This window comes from Dendrobates tinctorius, unplaced genomic scaffold (assembly GCF_039654945.1).
Source record: "Dendrobates tinctorius isolate UK_male_01 unplaced genomic scaffold, ASM3965494v1 ptg000270l, whole genome shotgun sequence".
NCBI classification, from domain to species: Eukaryota; Metazoa; Chordata; class Amphibia; order Anura; family Dendrobatidae; genus Dendrobates; species Dendrobates tinctorius.
The window spans coordinates 7230001-7247500 of NW_027361937.1; the positions used below are offsets into that span (position 1 = coordinate 7230001).

The window sequence follows — 17500 nt, forward strand, 5'->3', positions numbered from 1 at the left end:
GAAGGATATAATGGAACTAGAGCGAGTACAAAGGAGGGCAACAAAATGAATAAAGGGGATAGGGGAACTACAATACACAGAGAGATTAGCAAAATTAGGATTATTTAGTCTAGAAAAAAGATGACTGAGGCGTGATCTAATAACCATATAAAAGGGGACAATACAAATATCTCTTGGAGGATCTGTTTCTACCAAGGAAGGTGACGTCACAAGGGGGCATTCTCTGCGTCTGGAGGAGAGAAGGTTTTTCCACCAACATAGAAGAGGATTCTTTACTGATAGGGCAGTGAGAATCTGGAATTCCTTGCCTGAGGAGGAGGTGGTGATGGTGAACACAGTTGAGGGGATCAAGAGAGCCCTGGATGTCTTCCTGGAGCATAACAATATTGTATCTTACAGTTCTTAGGGTCTTTAGAAGGACGTAGATCTGGGGATTGATTCTGACGGAATGTAGGCTGGACTGGATGGACAAATGTCTTTTTTCGGCCTTGCTAACTATGTTAGCCCCAGAGGATATAGAATAGGGAAGGCCCAAAAGGATGGTGAGCGAAAACAGGGCAGCAAGAGCCCAAAGACTTTTTTGCAAGTGTCTGTAAAGTCAACGATGAAAGGAGGCGCAATGCAACGGTCAGCAAACGAGGAAAAGAGCTGCTCTGCATTGGCCGGGAATCGAACCCGGGCCTCCCGCGTGGCAGGCGAGAATTCTACCACTGAACCACCAATGCTTGGATGCGTCTGTGATGTCGGTGGTGTCCGCCACACCCAGGATCTGACAGCTACCTGCGCGCGACCGGACCGTGCCGCGTGCAGCTCCGATGCGCCGGCAGGCGTCAGAAGCCCGGCTAGCTCAGTCGGTAGAGCATGAGACTCTTAATCTCAGGGTCGTGGGTTCGAGCCCCACGTTGGGCGCTTGCTTCTTACCTCCTTTTACTGCTTGTGCTAACCCACGTCATCCCAGAAAACCGCCTGCGGAATGCCCTCTTCTGCTACAAAACACGAGAAACCGCATGGCTGGATCTGGATAAGTTGGAAACTTGGGCCGAAAGGTGGCAGATGCGGGTAACCAATGATAAATGGAAGGTTATACACGTGGGAAGAAGGAATCGCTATCACCATTACACACTGAATGGTTAGACCGCATGTGGAGTACTGTGTACAGTTTTGGGCACCGGTGCTCAGGAAGGATATAATGGAACTAGAGCGAGTACAAAGGAGGGCAACAAAATGAATAAAGGGGATAGGGGAACTACAATACACAGAGAGATTAGCAAAATTAGGATTATTTAGTCTAGAAAAAAGATGACTGAGGCGTGATCTAATAACCATATAAAAGGGGACAATACAAATATCTCTTGGAGGATCTGTTTCTACCAAGGAAGGTGACGTCACAAGGGGGCATTCTCTGCGTCTGGAGGAGAGAAGGTTTTTCCACCAACATAGAAGAGGATTCTTTACTGATAGGGCAGTGAGAATCTGGAATTCCTTGCCTGAGGAGGAGGTGGTGATGGTGAACACAGTTGAGGGGATCAAGAGAGCCCTGGATGTCTTCCTGGAGCATAACAATATTGTATCTTACAGTTCTTAGGGTCTTTAGAAGGACGTAGATCTGGGGATTGATTCTGACGGAATGTAGGCTGGACTGGATGGACAAATGTCTTTTTTCGGCCTTGCTAACTATGTTAGCCCCAGAGGATATAGAATAGGGAAGGCCCAAAAGGATGGTGAGCGAAAACAGGGCAGCAAGAGCCCAAAGACTTTTTTGCAAGTGTCTGTAAAGTCAACGATGAAAGGAGGCGCAATGCAACGGTCAGCAACCGAGGAAAAGAGCTGCTCTGCATTGGCCGGGAATCGAACCCGGGCCTCCCGCGTGGCAGGCGAGAATTCTACCACTGAACCACCAATGCTTGGATGCGTCTGCGATGTCGGTGGTGTCCGCCACACCCAGGATCTGACAGCTACCTGCGCGCGACCGGACCGTGCCGCGTGCAGCTCCGATGCGCCGGCAGGCGTCAGAAGCCCGGCTAGCTCAGTCGGTAGAGCATGAGACTCTTAATCTCAGGGTCGTGGGTTCGAGCCCCACGTTGGGCGCTTGCTTCTTACCTCCTTTTACTGCTTGTGCTAACCCACGTCATCCCAGAAAACCGCCTGCGGAATTCCCTCTTCTGCTACAAAACACGAGAAACCGCATGGCTGGATCTGGATAAGTTGGAAACTTGGGCCGAAAGGTGGCAGATGCGGGTAACCAATGATAAATGGAAGGTTATACACGTGGGAAGAAGGAATCGCTATCACCATTACACACTGAATGGTTAGACCGCATGTGGAGTACTGTGTACAGTTTTGGGCACCGGTGCTCAGGAAGGATATAATGGAACTAGAGCGAGTACAAAGGAGGGCAACAAAATGAATAAAGGGGATAGGGGAACTACAATACACAGAGAGATTAGCAAAATTAGGATTATTTAGTCTAGAAAAAAGATGACTGAGGCGTGATCTAATAACCATATAAAAGGGGACAATACAAATATCTCTTGGAGGATCTGTTTCTACCAAGGAAGGTGACGTCACAAGGGGGCATTCTCTGCGTCTGGAGGAGAGAAGGTTTTTCCACCAACATAGAAGAGGATTCTTTACTGATAGGGCAGTGAGAATCTGGAATTCCTTGCCTGAGGAGGAGGTGGTGATGGTGAACACAGTTGAGGAGATCAAGAGAGCCCTGGATGTCTTCCTGGAGCATAACAATATTGTATCTTACAGTTCTTAGGGTCTTTAGAAGGACGTAGATCTGGGGATTGATTCTGACGGAATGTAGGCTGGACTGGATGGACAAATGTCTTTTTTCGGCCTTGCTAACTATGTTAGCCCCAGAGGATATAGAATAGGGAAGGCCCAAAAGGATGGTGAGCGAAAACAGGGCAGCAAGAGCCCAAAGACTTTTTTGCAAGTGTCTGTAAAGTCAACGATGAAAGGAGGCGCAATGCAACGGTCAGCAAACGAGGAAAAGAGCTGCTCTGCATTGGCCGGGAATCGAACCCGGGCCTCCCACGTGGCAGGCGAAAATTCTACCACTGAACCACCAATGCTTGGATGCGTCTGCGATGTCGGTGGTGTCCGCCACACCCAGGATCTGACAGCTACCTGCGCGCGACCGGACCGTGCCGCGTGCAGCTCCGATGCGCCGGCAGGCGTCAGAAGCCCGGCTATCTCAGTCGGTAGAGCATGAGACTCTTAATCTCAGGGTCGTGGGTTCGAGCCCCACGTTGGGCGCTTGCTTCTTACCTCCTTTTACTGCTTGTGCTAACCCACGTCATCCCAGAAAACCGCCTGCGGAATGCCCTCTTCTGCTACAAAACACGAGAAACCGCATGGCTGGATCTGGATAAGTTGGAAACTTGGGCCGAAAGGTGGCAGATGCGGGTAACCAATGATAAATGGAAGGTTATACACGTGGGAAGAAGGAATCGCTATCACCATTACACACTGAATGGTTAGACCGCATGTGGAGTACTGTGTACAGTTTTGGGCACCGGTGCTCAGGAGGGATATAATGGAACTAGAGCGAGTACAAAGGAGGGCAACAAAATGAATAAAGGGGATAGGGGAACTACAATACACAGAGAGATTAGCAAAATTAGGATTATTTAGTCTAGAAAAAAGATGACTGAGGCGTGATCTAATAACCATATAAAAGGGGACAATACAAATATCTCTTGGAGGATCTGTTTCTACCAAGGAAGGTGACGTCACAAGGGGGCATTCTCTGCGTCTGGAGGAGAGAAGGTTTTTCCACCAACATAGAAGAGGATTCTTTACTGATAGGGCAGTGAGAATCTGGAATTCCTTGCCTGAGGAGGAGGTGGTGATGGTGAACACAGTTGAGGGGATCAAGAGAGCCCTGGATGTCTTCCTGGAGCATAACAATATTGTATCTTACAGTTCTTAGGGTCTTTAGAAGGACGTAGATCTGGGGATTGATTCTGACGGAATGTAGGCTGGACTGGATGGACAAATGTCTTTTTTCGGCCTTGCTAACTATGTTAGCCCCAGAGGATATAGAATAGGGAAGGCCCAAAAGGATGGTGAGCGAAAACAGGGCAGCAAGAGCCCAAAGACTTTTTTGCAAGTGTCTGTAAAGTCAACGATGAAAGGAGGCGCAATGCAACGGTCAGCAAACGAGGAAAAGAGCTGCTCTGCATTGGCCGGGAATCGAACCCGGGCCTCCCGCGTGGCAGGCGAGAATTCTACCACTGAACCACCAATGCTTGGATGCGTCTGCGATGTCGGTGGTGTCCGCCACACCCAGGATCTGACAGCTACCTGCGCGCGACCGGACCGTGCCGCGTGCAGCTCCGATGCGCCGGCAGGCGTCAGAAGCCCTGCTAGCTCAGTCGGTAGAGCATGAGACTCTTAATATCAGGGTCGTGGGTTCGAGCCCCACGTTGGGCGCTTGCTTCTTACCTCCTTTAACTGCTTGTGCTAACCCACGTCATCCCAGAAAACCGCCTGCGGAATGCCCTCTTCTGCTACAAAACACGAGAAACCGCATGGCTGGATCTGGATAAGTTGGAAACTTGGGCCGAAAGGTGGCAGATGCGGGTAACCAATGATAAATGGAAGGTTATACACGTGGGAAGAAGGAATCGCTATCACCATTACACACTGAATGGTTAGACCGCATGTGGAGTACTGTGTACAGTTTTGGGCACCGGTGCTCAGGAAGGATATAATGGAACTAGAGCGAGTACAAAGGAGGGCAACAAAATGAATAAAGGGGATAGGGGAACTACAATACACAGAGAGATTAGCAAAATTAGGATTATTTAGTCTAGAAAAAAGATGACTGAGGCGTGATCTAATAACCATATAAAAGGGGACAATACAAATATCTCTTGGAGGATCTGTTTCTACCAAGGAAGGTGACGTCACAAGGGGGCATTCTCTGCGTCTGGAGGAGAGAAGGTTTTCCACCAACATAGAAGAGGATTCTTTACTGATAGGGCAGTGAGAATCTGGAATTCCTTGCCTGAGGAGGAGGTGGTGATGGTGAACACAGTTGAGGGGATCAAGAGAGCCCTGGATGTCTTCCTGGAGCATAACAATATTGTATCTTACAGTTCTTAGGGTCTTTAGAAGGACGTAGATCTGGGGATTGATTCTGACGGAATGTAGGCTGGACTGGATGGACAAATGTCTTTTTTCGGCCTTGCTAACTATGTTAGCCCCAGAGGATATAGAATAGGGAAGGCCCAAAAGGATGGTGAGCGAAAACAGGGCAGCAAGAGCCCAAAGACTTTTTTGCAAGTGTCTGTAAAGTCAACGATGAAAGGAGGCGCAATGCAACGGTCAGCAAACGAGGAAAAGAGCTGCTCTGCATTGGCCGGGAATCGAACACGGGCCTCCCGCGTGGCAGGCGAGAATTCTACCACTGAACCACCAATGCTTGGATGCGTCTGCGATGTCGGTGGTGTCCGCCACACCCAGGATCTGACAGCTACCTGCGTGCGACCGGACCGTGCCGCGTGCAGCTCCGATGCGCCGGCAGGCGTCAGAAGCCTGGCTAGCTCAGTCGGTAGAGCATGAGACTCTTAATCTCAGGGTCGTGGGTTCGAGCCCCACGTTGGGCGCTAGCTTCTTACCTCCTTTTACTGCTTGTGCTAACCCACGTCATCCCAGAAAACCGCCTGCGGAATGCCCTCTTCTGCTACAAAACACGAGAAACCGCATGGCTGGATCTGGATAAGTTGGAAACTTGGGCCGAAAGGTGGCAGATGCGGGTAACCAATGATAAATGGAAGGTTATACACGTGGGAAGAAGGAATCGCTATCACCATTACACACTGAATGGTTAGACCGCATGTGGAGTACTGTGTACAGTTTTGGGCACCGGTGCTCAGGAAGGATATAATGGAACTAGAGCGAGTACAAAGGAGGGCAACAAAATGAATAAAGGGGATAGGGGAACTACAATACACAGAGAGATTAGCAAAATTAGGATTATTTAGTCTAGAAAAAAGATGACTGAGGCGTGATCTAATAACCATATAAAAGGGGACAATACAAATATCTCTTGGAGGATCTGTTTCTACCAAGGAAGGTGACGTCACAAGGGGGCATTCTCTGCGTCTGGAGGAGAGAAGGTTTTTCCACCAACATAGAAGAGGATTCTTTACTGATAGGGCAGTGAGAATCTGGAATTCCTTGCCTGAGGAGGAGGTGGTGATGGTGAACACAGTTGAGGGGATCAAGAGAGCCCTGGATGTCTTCCTGGAGCATAACAATATTGTATATTACAGTTCTTAGTGTCTTTAGAAGGACGTAGATCTGGGGATTGATTCTGACGGAATGTAGGCTGGACTGGATGGACAAATGTCTTTTTTCAGCCTTGCTAACTATGTTAGCCCCAGAGGATATAGAATAGGGAAGGCCCAAAAGGATGGTGAGCGAAAACAGGGCAGCAAGAGCCCAAAGACTTTTTTGCAAGTGTCTGTAAAGTCAACGATGAAAGGAGGCGCAATGCAACGGTCAGCAAACGAGGAAAAGAGCTGCTCTGCATTGGCCGGGAATCGAACCCGGGCCTCCCGCGTGGCAAGCGAGAATTCTACCACTGAACCACCAATGCTTGGATGCGTCTGCGATGTCGGTGGTGTCCGCCACACCCAGGATCTGACAGCTACCTGCGCGCGACCGGACCGTGCCGCGTGCAGTTCCGATGCGCCGGCAGGCGTCAGAAGCCCGGCTAGCTCAGTCGGTAGAGCATGAGACTCTTAATCTCAGGGTCGTGGGTTCGAGCCCCACGTTGGGCGCTTGCTTCTTACCTCCTTTTACTGCTTGTGCTAACCCACGTCATCCCAGAAAACCGCCTGCGGAATGCCCTCTTCTGCTACAAAACACGAGTAACCGCATGGCTGGATCTGGATAAGTTGGAAACTTGGGCCGAAAGGTGGCATATGCGGGTAACCAATGATAAATGGAAGGTTATACACGTGGGAAGAAGGAATCGCTATCACCATTACACACTGAATGGTTAGACCGCATGTGGAGTACTGTGTACAGTTTTGGGCACCGGTGCTCAGGAAGGATATAATGGAACTAGAGCGAGTACAAAGGAGGGCAACAAAATGAATAAAGGGGATAGGGGAACTACAATACACAGAGAGATTAGCAAAATTAGGATTATTTAGTCTAGAAAAAAGATGACTGAGGCGTGATCTAATAACCATATAAAAGGGGACAATACAAATATCTCTTGGAGGATCTGTTTCTACCAAGGAAGGTGACGTCACAAGGGGGCATTCTCTGCGTCTGGAGGAGAGAAGGTTTTTCCACCAACATAGAAGAGGATTCTTTACTGATAGGGCAGTGAGAATCTGGAATTCCTTGCCTGAGGAGGAGGTGGTGATGGTGAACACAGTTGAGGGGATCAAGAGAGCCCTGGATGTCTTCCTGGAGCATAACAATATTGTATCTTACAGTTCTTAGGGTCTTTAGAAGGACGTAGATCTGGGGATTGATTCTGACGGAATGTAGGCTGGACTGGATGGACAAATGTCTTTTTTCGGCCTTGCTAACTATGTTAGCCCCAGAGGATATAGAATAGGGAAGGCCCAAAAGGATGGTGAGCGAAAACAGGGCAGCAAGAGCCCAAAGACTTTTTTGCAAGTGTCTGTAAAGTCAACGATGAAAGGAGGCGCAATGCAACGGTCAGCAAACGAGGAAAAGAGCTGCTCTGCATTGGCCAGGAATCGAACCCGGGCCTCCCGCGTGGCAGGCGAGAATTCTACCACTGAACCACCAATGCTTGGATGCGTCTGCGATGTCGGTGGTGTCCGCCACACCCAGGATCTGACAGCTACCTGCGCGCGACCGGACCGTGCCGCGTGCAGCTCCGATGCGCCGGCAAGCGTCAGAAGCCCGGCTAGCTCAGTCGGTAGAGCATGAGACTCTTAATCTCAGGGTCGTGGGTTCGAGCCCCACGTTGGGCGCTTGCTTCTTACCTTCTTTTACTGCTTGTGCTAACCCACGTCATCCCAGAAAACCGCCTGCGGAATGCCCTCTTCTGCTACAAAACACGAGAAACCGCATGGCTGGATCTGGATAAGTTGGAAACTTGGGCCGAAAGGTGGCAGATGCGGGTAACCAATGATAAATGGAAGGTTATACACGTGGGAAGAAGGAATCGCTATCACCATTACACACTGAATGGTTAGACCGCATGTGGAGTACTGTGTACAGTTTTGGGCACCGGTGCTCAGGAAAGATATAATGGAACTAGAGCGAGTACAAAGGAGGGCAACAAAATGAATAAAGGGGATAGGGGAACTACAAAACACAGAGAGATTAGCAAAATTAGGATTATTTAGTCTAGAAAAAAGATGACTGAGGCGTGATCTAATAACCATATAAAAGGGGACAATACAAATATCTCTTGGAGGATCTGTTTCTACCAAGGAAGGTGACGTCACAAGGGGGCATTCTCTGCGTCTGGAGGAGAGAAGGTTTTTCCACCAACATAGAAGAGGATTCTTTACTGATAGGGCAGTGAGAATCTGGAATTCCTTGCCTGAGGAGGAGGTGGTGATGGTGAACACAGTTGAGGGGATCAAGAGAGCCCTGGATGTCTTCCTGGAGCATAACAATATTGTATCTTACAGTTCTTAGGGTCTTTAGAAGGACGTAGATCTGGGGATTGATTCTGACGGAATGTAGGCTGGACTGGATGGACAAATGTCTTTTTTCGGCCTTGCTAACTATGTTAGCCCCAGAGGATATAGAATAGGGAAGGCCCAAAAGGATGGTGAGCGAAAACAGGGCAGCAAGAGCCCAAAGACTTTTTTGCAAGTGTCTGTAAAGTCAACGATTAAAGGAGGCGCAATGCAACGGTCAGCAAACGAGCTGCTCTGCATTGGCCGGGTATCGAACCCGGGCCTCCCGCGTGGCAGGCGAGAATTCTACCACAGAACCACCAATGCTTGGATGCGGCTGCGATGTTGGTGGTGTCCGCCACACCCAGGATCTGACAGCTACCTGCGCGCGACCGGACCGTGCCGCGTGCAGCTCCGATGCGCCAGCAGGCGTCAGAAGCCCGGCTAGCTCAGTCGGTAGAGCATGAGACTCTTAATCTCAGGGTCGTGGGTTCGAGCCCCACGTTGGGCGCTTGCTTCTTACCTCCTTTTACTGCTTGTGCTAACCCACGTCATCCCAGAAAACCGCCTGCGGAATGCCCTCTTCTGCTACAAAACACGAGAAACCGCATGGCTGGATCTGGATAAGTTGGAAACTTGGGCCGAAAGGTGGCAGATGCGGGTAACCAATGATAAATGGAAGGTTATACACGTGGGAAGAAGGAATCGCTATCACCATTACACACTGAATGGTTAGACCGCATGTGGAGTACTGTGTACAGTTTTGGGCACCGGTGCTCAGGAAGGATATAATGGAACTAGAGCGAGTACAAAGGAGGGCAACAAAATGAATAAAGGGGATAGGGGAACTACAATACACAGAGAGATTAGCAAAATTAGGATTATTTAGTCTAGAAAAAAGATGACTGAGGCGTGATCTAATAACCATATAAAAGGGGACAATACAAATATCTCTTGGAGGATCTGTTTCTACCAAGGAAGGTGACGTCACAAGGGGGCATTCTCTGCGTCTGGAGGAGAGAAGGTTTTTCCACCAACATAGAAGAGGATTCTTTACTGATAGGGCAGTGAGAATCTGGAATTCCTTGCCTGAGGAGGAGGTGGTGATGGTGAACACAGTTGAGGGGATCAAGAGAGCCCTGGATGTCTTCCTGGAGCATAACAATATTGTATCTTACAGTTCTTAGGGTCTTTAGAAGGACGTAGATCTGGGGATTGATTCTGACGGAATGTAGGCTGGACTGGATGGACAAATGTCTTTTTTCGGCCTTGCTAACTATGTTAGCCCCAGAGGATATAGAATAGGGAAGGCCCAAAAGGATGGTGAGCGAAAACAGGGCAGCAAGAGCCCAAAGACTTTTTTGCAAGTGTCTGTAAAGTCAACGATGAAAGGAGGCGCAATGCAACGGTCAGCAAACGAGGAAAAGAGCTGCTCTGCATTGGCCGGGAATCGAACACGGGCCTCCCGCGTGGCAGGCGAGAATTCTACCACTGAACCACCAATGCTTGGATGCGTCTGTAATGTCGGTGGTGTCCGCCACACCCAGGATCTGACAGCTACCTGCGCGCGACCGGACCGTGCCGCGTGCAGCTCCGATGCGCCGGCAGGCGTCAGAAGCCCGGCTAGCTCAGTCGGTAAAGCATGAGACTCTTAATCTCAGGGTCGTGGGTTCGAGTCCCACGTTGGGCGCTTGCTTCTTACCTCCTTTTACTGCTTGTGCTAACCCACGTCATCCCAGAAAACCGCCTGCGGAATGCCCTCTTCTGCTACAAAACACGAGAAACCGCATGGCTGGATCTGGATAAGTTGGAAACTTGGGCCGAAAGGTGGCAGATGCGGGTAACCAATGATAAATGGAAGGTTATACACGTGGGAAGAAGGAATCGCTATCACCATTACACACTGAATGGTTAGACCGCATGTGGAGTACTGTGTACAGTTTTGTGCACCGGTGCTCAGGAAGGATATAATGGAACTAGAGCGAGTACAAAGGAGGGCAACAAAATGAATAAAGGGGATAGGGGAACTACAATACACAGAGAGATTAGCAAAATTAGGATTATTTAGTCTAGAAAAAAGATGACTGAGGCGTGATCTAATAACCATATAAAAGGGGACAATACAAATATCTCTTGGAGGATCTGTTTCTACCAAGGAAGGTGACGTCACAAGGGGGCATTCTCTGCGTCTGGAGGAGAGAAGGTTTTTCCACCAACATAGAAGAGGATTCTTTACTGATAGGGCAGTGAGAATCTGGAATTCCTTGCCTGAGGAGGAGGTGGTGATGGTGAACACAGTTGAGGGGATCAAGAGAGCCCTGGATGTCTTCCTGGAGCATAACAATATTGTATCTTACAGTTCTTAGGGTCTTTAGAAGGACGTAGATCTGGGGATTGATTCTGACGGAATGTAGGCTGGACTGGATGGACAAATGTCTTTTTTCGGCCTTGCTAACTATGTTAGCCCCAGAGGATACAGGATAGGGAAGGCCCAAAAGGATGGTGAGCGAAAACAGGGAAGCAAGAGCCCAAAGACTTTTTTGCAAGTGTCTGTAAAGTCAACGATGAAAGGAGGCGCAATGCAACGGTCAGCAAACGAGGAAAAGAGCTGCTCTGCATTGGCCGGGAATCGAACCCGGGCCTCCCGCGTGGCAGGCGAGAATTCTACCACTGAACCACCAATGCTTGGATGCGTCTGTGATGTCGGTGGTGTCCGCCACACCCAGGATCTGACAGCTACCTGCGCGCGACCGGACCGTGCCGCGTGCAGCTCCGATGCGCCGGTAGGCGTCAGAAGCCCGGCTAGCTCAGTCGGTAGAGCATGAGACTCTTAATCTCAGGGTCGTGGGCTCGAGCCCCACGTTGGGCACTTGCTTCTTACCTCCTTTTACTGCTTGTGCTAACCCACGTCATCCCAGAAAACCGCCTGCGGAATGCCCTCTTCTGCTACAAAACACGAGAAACCGCATGGCTGGATCTGGATAAGTTGGAAACTTGGGCCGAAAGGTGGCAGATGCGGGTAACCAATGATAAATGGAAGGTTATACACGTGGGAAGAAGGAATCGCTATCACCATTACACACTGAATGGTTAGACCGCATGTGGAGTACTGTGTACAGTTTTGGGCACCGGTGCTCAGGAAGGATATAATGGAACTAGAGCGAGTACAAAGGAGGGCAACAAAATGAATAAAGGGGATAGGGGAACTACAATACACAGAGAGATTAGCAAAATTAGGATTATTTAGTCTAGAAAAAAGATGACTGAGGCGTGATCTAATAACCATATAAAAGGGGACAATACAAATATCTCTTGGAGGATCTGTTTCTACCAAGGAAGGTGACGTCACAAGGGGGCATTCTCTGCGTCTGGAGGAGAGAAGGTTTTTCCACCAACATAGAAGAGGATTCTTTACTGATAGGGCAGTGAGAATCTGGAATTCCTTGCCTGAGGAGGAGGTGGTGATGGTGAACACAGTTGAGGGGATCAAGAGAGCCCTGGATGTCTTCCTGGAGCATAACAATATTGTATCTTACAGTTCTTAGGGTCTTTAGAAGGACGTAGATCTGGGGATTGATTCTGACGGAATGTAGGCTGGACTGGATGGACAAATGTCTTTTTTCGGCCTTGCTAACTATGTTAGCCCCAGAGGATATAGAATAGGGAAGGCCCAAAAGGATGGTGAGCGAAAACAGGGCAGCAAGAGCCCAAAGACTTTTTTGCAAGTGTCTGTAAAGTCAACGATGAAAGGAGGCGCAATGCAACGGTCAGCAAACGAGGAAAAGAGCTGCTCTGCATTGGCCGGGAATCGAACCCGGACCTCCCGCGTGGCAGGCGAGAATTCTACCACTGAACCACCAATGCTTGGATGCGTAAGCGATGTCGGTGGTGTCCGCCACACCCAGGATCTGACAGCTACATGCGCGCGACCGGACCGTGCCGCGTGCAGCTCCGATGCGCCGGCAAGCGTCAGAAGCCCGGCTAGCTCAGTCGGTAGAGCATGAGACTCTTAATCTCAGGGTCGTGGGCTCGAGCCCCACGTTGGGCGCTTGCTTCTTACCTCCTTTTACTGCTTGTGCTAACCCACGTCATCCCAGAAAACCGCCTGCGGAATGCCCTCTTCTGCTACAAAACACGAGAAACCGCATGGCTGGATCTGGATAAGTTGGAAACTTGGGCCGAAAGGTGGCAGATGCGGGTAACCAATGATAAATGGAAGGTTATACACGTGGGAAGAAGGAATCGCTATCACCATTACACACTGAATGGTTAGACCGCATGTGGAGTACTGTGTACAGTTTTGGGCACCGGTGCTCAGGAAGGATATAATGGAACTAGAGCGAGTACAAAGGAGGGCAACAAAATGAATAAAGGGGATAGGGGAACTACAATACACAGAGAGAATAGCAAAATTAGGATTATTTAGTCTAGAAAAAAGATGACTGAGGCGTGATCTAATAACCATATAAAAGGGGACAATACAAATATCTCTTGGAGGATCTGTTTCTACCAAGGAAGGTGACGTCACAAGGGGGCATTCTCTGCGTCTGGAGGAGAGAAGGTTTTTTCCACCAACATAGAAGAGGATTCTTTACTGATAGGGCAGTGAGAATCTGGAATTCCTTGCCTGAAGAAGAGGTGGTGATGGTGAACACAGTTGAGGGGATCAAGAGAGCCCTGGATGTCTTCCTGGAGCATAACAATATTGTATCTTACAGTTCTTAGGGTCTTTAGAAGGACGTAGATCTGGGGATTGATTCTGACGGAATGTAGGCTGGACTGGATGGACAAATGTCTTTTTTCGGCCTTGCTAACTATGTTAGCCCCAGAGGATATAGAATAGGGAAGGCCCAAAAGGATGGTGAGCGAAAACAGGGCAGCAAGAGCCCAAAGACTTTTTTGCAAGTGTCTGTAAAGTCAACGATGAAAGGAGGCGCAATGCAACGGTCAGCAAACGAGGAAAAGAGCTGCTCTGCATTGGCCGGGAATCGAACCCAGACCTCCCACGTGGCAGGCGAGAATTCTACCACTGAACCACCAATGCTTGGATGCGTCTGCGATGTCGGTGGTGTCCGCCACACCCAGGATCTGACAGCTACCTGCGCGCGACCGGACCGTGCCGCGTGCAGCTCCGATGCGCCGGCAGGCGTCAGAAGCCCGGCTAGCTCAGTCGGTAGAGCATGAGACTCTTAATCTCAGGGTCGTGGGTTCGAGCCCCACGTTGGGCGCTTGCTTCTTACCTCCTTTTACTGCTTGTGCTAACCCACGTCATCCCAGAAAACCGCCTGCGGAATGCCCTCTTCTGCTACAAAACACGAGAAACCGCATGGCTGGATCTGGATAAGTTGGAAACTTGGGCCGAAAGGTGGCAGATGCGGGTAACCAATGATAAATGGAAGGTTATACACGTGGGAAGAAGGAATCGCTATCACCATTACACACTGAATGGTTAGACCGCATGTGGAGTACTGTGTAAAGTTTTGGGCACCGGTGCTCAGGAAGGATATAATGGAACTAGAGCGAGTACAAAGGAGGGCAACAAAATGAATAAAGGGGATAGGGGAACTACAATACACAGAGAGATTAGCAAAATTAGGATTATATAGTCTAGAAAAAAGATGACTGAGGCGTGATCTAATAACCATATAAAAGGGGACAATACAAATATCTCTTGGAGGATCTGTTTCTACCAAGGAAGGTGACGTCACAAGGGGGCATTCTCTGCGTCTGGAGGAGAGAAGGTTTTTCCACCAACATAGAAGAGGATTCTTTACTGATAGGGCAGTGAGAATCTGGAATTCCTTGCCTGAGGAGGAGGTGGTGATGGTGAACACAGTTGAGGGGATCAAGAGAGCCCTGGATGTCTTCCTGGAGCATAACAATATTGTATCTTACAGTTCTTAGGGTCTTTAGAAGGACGTAGATCTGGGGATTGATTCTGACGGAATGTAGGCTGGACTGGATGGACAAATGTCTTTTTTCGGCCTTGCTAACTATGTTAGCCCCAGAGGATATAGAATAGGGAAGGCCCAAAAGGATGGTGAGCGAAAACAGGGCAGCAAGAGCCCAAAGACTTTTTTGCAAGTGTCTGTAAAGTCAACGATGAAAGGAGGCGCAATGCAACGGTCAGCAAACGAGGAAAAGAGCTGCTCTGCATTGGCCGGGAATCGAACCCGGGCCTCCCGCGTGGCAGGCGAGAATTCTACCACAGAACCACCAATGCTTGGATGCGTCTGCGATGTTGGTGGTGTCCGCCACACCCAGGATCTGACAGCTACCTGCGCGCGACCGGACCGTGCCGCGTGCAGCTCCGATGCGCCGGCAGGCGTCAGAAGCCCGGCTAGCTCAGTCGGTAGAGCATGAGACTCTTAATCTCAGGGTCGTGGGTTCGAGCTCCACGTTGGGCGCTTGCTTCTTACCTCCTTTTACTGCTTGTGCTAACCCACGTCATCCCAGAAAACCGCCTGCGGAATGCCCTCTTCTGCTACAAAACACGAGAAACCGCATGGCTGGATCTGGATAAGTTGGAAACTTGGGCCGAAAGGTGGCAGATGCGGGTAACCAATGATAAATGGAAGGTTATACACGTGGGAAGAAGGAATCGCTATCACCATTACACACTGAATGGTTAGACCGCATGTGGAGTACTGTGTACAGTTTTGGGCACCGGTGCTCAGGAAGGATATAATGGAACTAGAGCGAGTACAAAGGAGGGCAACAAAATGAATAAAGGGGATAGGGGAACTACAATACACAGAGAGATTAGCAAAATTAGGATTATTTAGTCTAGAAAAAAGATGACTGAGGCGTGATCTAATAACCATATAAAAGGGGACAATACAAATATCTCTTGGAGGATCTGTTTCTACCAAGGAAGGTGACGTCACAAGGGGGCATTCTCTGCGTCTGGAGGAGAGAAGGTTTTTCCACCAACATAGAAGAGGATTCTTTACTGATAGGGCAGTGAGAATCTGGAATTCCTTGCCTGAGGAGGAGGTGGTGATGGTGAACACAGTTGAGGGGATCAAGAGAGCCCTGGATGTCTTCCTGGAGCATAACAATATTGTATCTTACAGTTCTTAGGGTCTTTAGAAGGACGTAGATCTGGGGATTGATTCTGACGGAATGTAGGCTGGACTGGATGGACAAATGTCTTTTTTCGGCCTTGCTAACTATGTTAGCCCCAGAGGATATAGAATAGGGAAGGCCCAAAAGGATGGTGAGCGAAAACAGGGCAGCAAGAGCCCAAAGACTTTTTTGCAAGTGTCTGTAAAGTCAACGATGAAAGGAGGCGCAATGCAACGGTCAGCAAACGAGGAAAAGAGCTGCTCTGCATTGGCAGGGAATCGAACCCGGACCTCCCGCGTGGCAGGCGAGAATTCTACCACTGAACCACCAATGCTTGGATGCGTCTGCGATGTCGGTGGTGTCAGCCACACCCAGGATCTGACAGCTACCTGCGCGCGACCGGACCATGCCGCGTGCAGCTCCGATGCGCCGGCAGGCATCAGAAGCCCGGCTAGCTCAGTCGGTAGAGCATGAGACTCTTAATCTCAGGGTCGTGGGTTCGAGCCCCACGTTGGGCGCTTGCTTCTTACCTCCTTTTACTGCTTGTGCTAACCCACGTCATCCCAGAAAACCGCCTGCGTAATGCCCTCTTCTGCTACAAAACACGAGAAACCGCATGGCTGGATCTGGATAAGTTGGAAACTTGGGCCGAAAGGTGGCAGATGCGGGTAACCAATGATAAATGGAAGGTTATACACGTGGGAAGAAGGAATCGCTATCACCATTACACACTGAATGGTTAGACCGCATGTGGAGTACTGTGTACAGTTTTGGGCACCGGTGCTCAGGAAGGATATAATGGAACTAGAGCGAGTACAAAGGAGGGCAACAAAATGAATAAAGGGGATAGGGGAACTACAATACACAGAGAGATTAGCAAAATTAGGATTATTTAGTCTAGAAAAAAGATGACTGAGGCGTGATCTAATAACCATATAAAAGGGGACAATACAAATATCTCTTGGAGGATCTGTTTCTACCAAGGAAGGTGACGTCACAAGGGGGCATTCTCTGCGTCTGGAGGAGAGAAGGTTTTTCCACCAACATAGAAGAGGATTCTTTACTGATAGGGCAGTGAGAATCTGGAATTCCTTGCCTGAGGAGGAGGTGGTGATGGTGAACACAGTTGAGGGGATCAAGAGAGCCCTGGATGTCTTCCTGGAGCATAACAATATTGTATCTTACAGTTCTTAGGGTCTTTAGAAGGACGTAGATCTGGGGATTGATTCTGACGGAATGTAGGCTGGACTGGATGGACAAATGTCTTTTTTCGGCCTTGCTAACTATGTTAGCCCCAGAGGATATAGAATAGGGAAGGCCCAAAAGGATGGTGAGCGAAAACAGGGCAGCAAGAGCCCAAAGACTTTTTTGCAAGTGTCTGTAAAGTCAACGATGAAAGGAGGCGCAATGCAACGGTCAGCAAACGAGGAAAAGAGCTGCTCTGCATTGGCCGGGAATCGAACCCAGCCCTCCCGCGTGGCAGGCGAGAATTCTACCACTGAACCACCAATGCTTGGATGCGTCTGTGATGTCGGTGGTGTCCGCCACACCCAGGATCTGACAGCTACCTGCGCGCGACCGGACCGTGCCGCGTGCAGCTCCGATGCGCCGGCAGGCGTCAGAACCCCGGTTAGCTCAGTCGGTAGAGCATGAGACTCTTAATCTCAGGGTCGTGGGTTCGAGCCCCACGTTGGGCGCTTGCTTCTTACCTCCTTTTACTGCTTGTGCTAACCCACGTCATCCCAGAAAACCGCCTGCGGAATGCCCTCTTCTGCTACAAAACACGAGAA

General features: G+C 49.5%; 14 non-coding genes across 14 annotated transcripts; 8 read left to right on the forward strand and 6 right to left on the reverse strand.

Annotated features, from left to right (window-relative positions):
* Positions 1 to 654: 654 nt before the first annotated feature.
* TRNAG-GCC (transfer RNA glycine (anticodon GCC)) lies at positions 655 to 725 on the reverse strand. Its single transcript has one exon. It is a non-coding gene; the product is annotated as a tRNA-Gly (tRNA).
* Positions 726 to 836: 111 nt separating this feature from the next.
* On the forward strand, positions 837 to 909 carry TRNAK-CUU (transfer RNA lysine (anticodon CUU)). The gene has a single exon. It is a non-coding gene; the product is annotated as a tRNA-Lys (tRNA).
* A 924-nt stretch (positions 910 to 1833) lies between these two features.
* TRNAG-GCC (transfer RNA glycine (anticodon GCC)) lies at positions 1834 to 1904 on the reverse strand. Its single transcript has one exon. It is a non-coding gene; the product is annotated as a tRNA-Gly (tRNA).
* A 111-nt stretch (positions 1905 to 2015) lies between these two features.
* TRNAK-CUU (transfer RNA lysine (anticodon CUU)) lies at positions 2016 to 2088 on the forward strand. The gene has a single exon. It is a non-coding gene; the product is annotated as a tRNA-Lys (tRNA).
* A 2103-nt stretch (positions 2089 to 4191) lies between these two features.
* Positions 4192 to 4262, reverse strand: TRNAG-GCC (transfer RNA glycine (anticodon GCC)). The gene has a single exon. It is a non-coding gene; the product is annotated as a tRNA-Gly (tRNA).
* A 1289-nt stretch (positions 4263 to 5551) lies between these two features.
* On the forward strand, positions 5552 to 5624 carry TRNAK-CUU (transfer RNA lysine (anticodon CUU)). The gene has a single exon. It is a non-coding gene; the product is annotated as a tRNA-Lys (tRNA).
* A 924-nt stretch (positions 5625 to 6548) lies between these two features.
* TRNAG-GCC (transfer RNA glycine (anticodon GCC)) lies at positions 6549 to 6619 on the reverse strand. The gene has a single exon. It is a non-coding gene; the product is annotated as a tRNA-Gly (tRNA).
* A 111-nt stretch (positions 6620 to 6730) lies between these two features.
* TRNAK-CUU (transfer RNA lysine (anticodon CUU)) lies at positions 6731 to 6803 on the forward strand. The gene has a single exon. It is a non-coding gene; the product is annotated as a tRNA-Lys (tRNA).
* A 1106-nt stretch (positions 6804 to 7909) lies between these two features.
* Positions 7910 to 7982, forward strand: TRNAK-CUU (transfer RNA lysine (anticodon CUU)). Its single transcript has one exon. It is a non-coding gene; the product is annotated as a tRNA-Lys (tRNA).
* Positions 7983 to 9080: 1098 nt separating this feature from the next.
* Positions 9081 to 9153, forward strand: TRNAK-CUU (transfer RNA lysine (anticodon CUU)). Its single transcript has one exon. It is a non-coding gene; the product is annotated as a tRNA-Lys (tRNA).
* A 2103-nt stretch (positions 9154 to 11256) lies between these two features.
* Positions 11257 to 11327, reverse strand: TRNAG-GCC (transfer RNA glycine (anticodon GCC)). The gene has a single exon. It is a non-coding gene; the product is annotated as a tRNA-Gly (tRNA).
* Positions 11328 to 12435: 1108 nt separating this feature from the next.
* TRNAG-GCC (transfer RNA glycine (anticodon GCC)) lies at positions 12436 to 12506 on the reverse strand. Its single transcript has one exon. It is a non-coding gene; the product is annotated as a tRNA-Gly (tRNA).
* A 1291-nt stretch (positions 12507 to 13797) lies between these two features.
* On the forward strand, positions 13798 to 13870 carry TRNAK-CUU (transfer RNA lysine (anticodon CUU)). Its single transcript has one exon. It is a non-coding gene; the product is annotated as a tRNA-Lys (tRNA).
* A 2285-nt stretch (positions 13871 to 16155) lies between these two features.
* Positions 16156 to 16228, forward strand: TRNAK-CUU (transfer RNA lysine (anticodon CUU)). Its single transcript has one exon. It is a non-coding gene; the product is annotated as a tRNA-Lys (tRNA).
* Positions 16229 to 17500: the final 1272 nt, after the last annotated feature.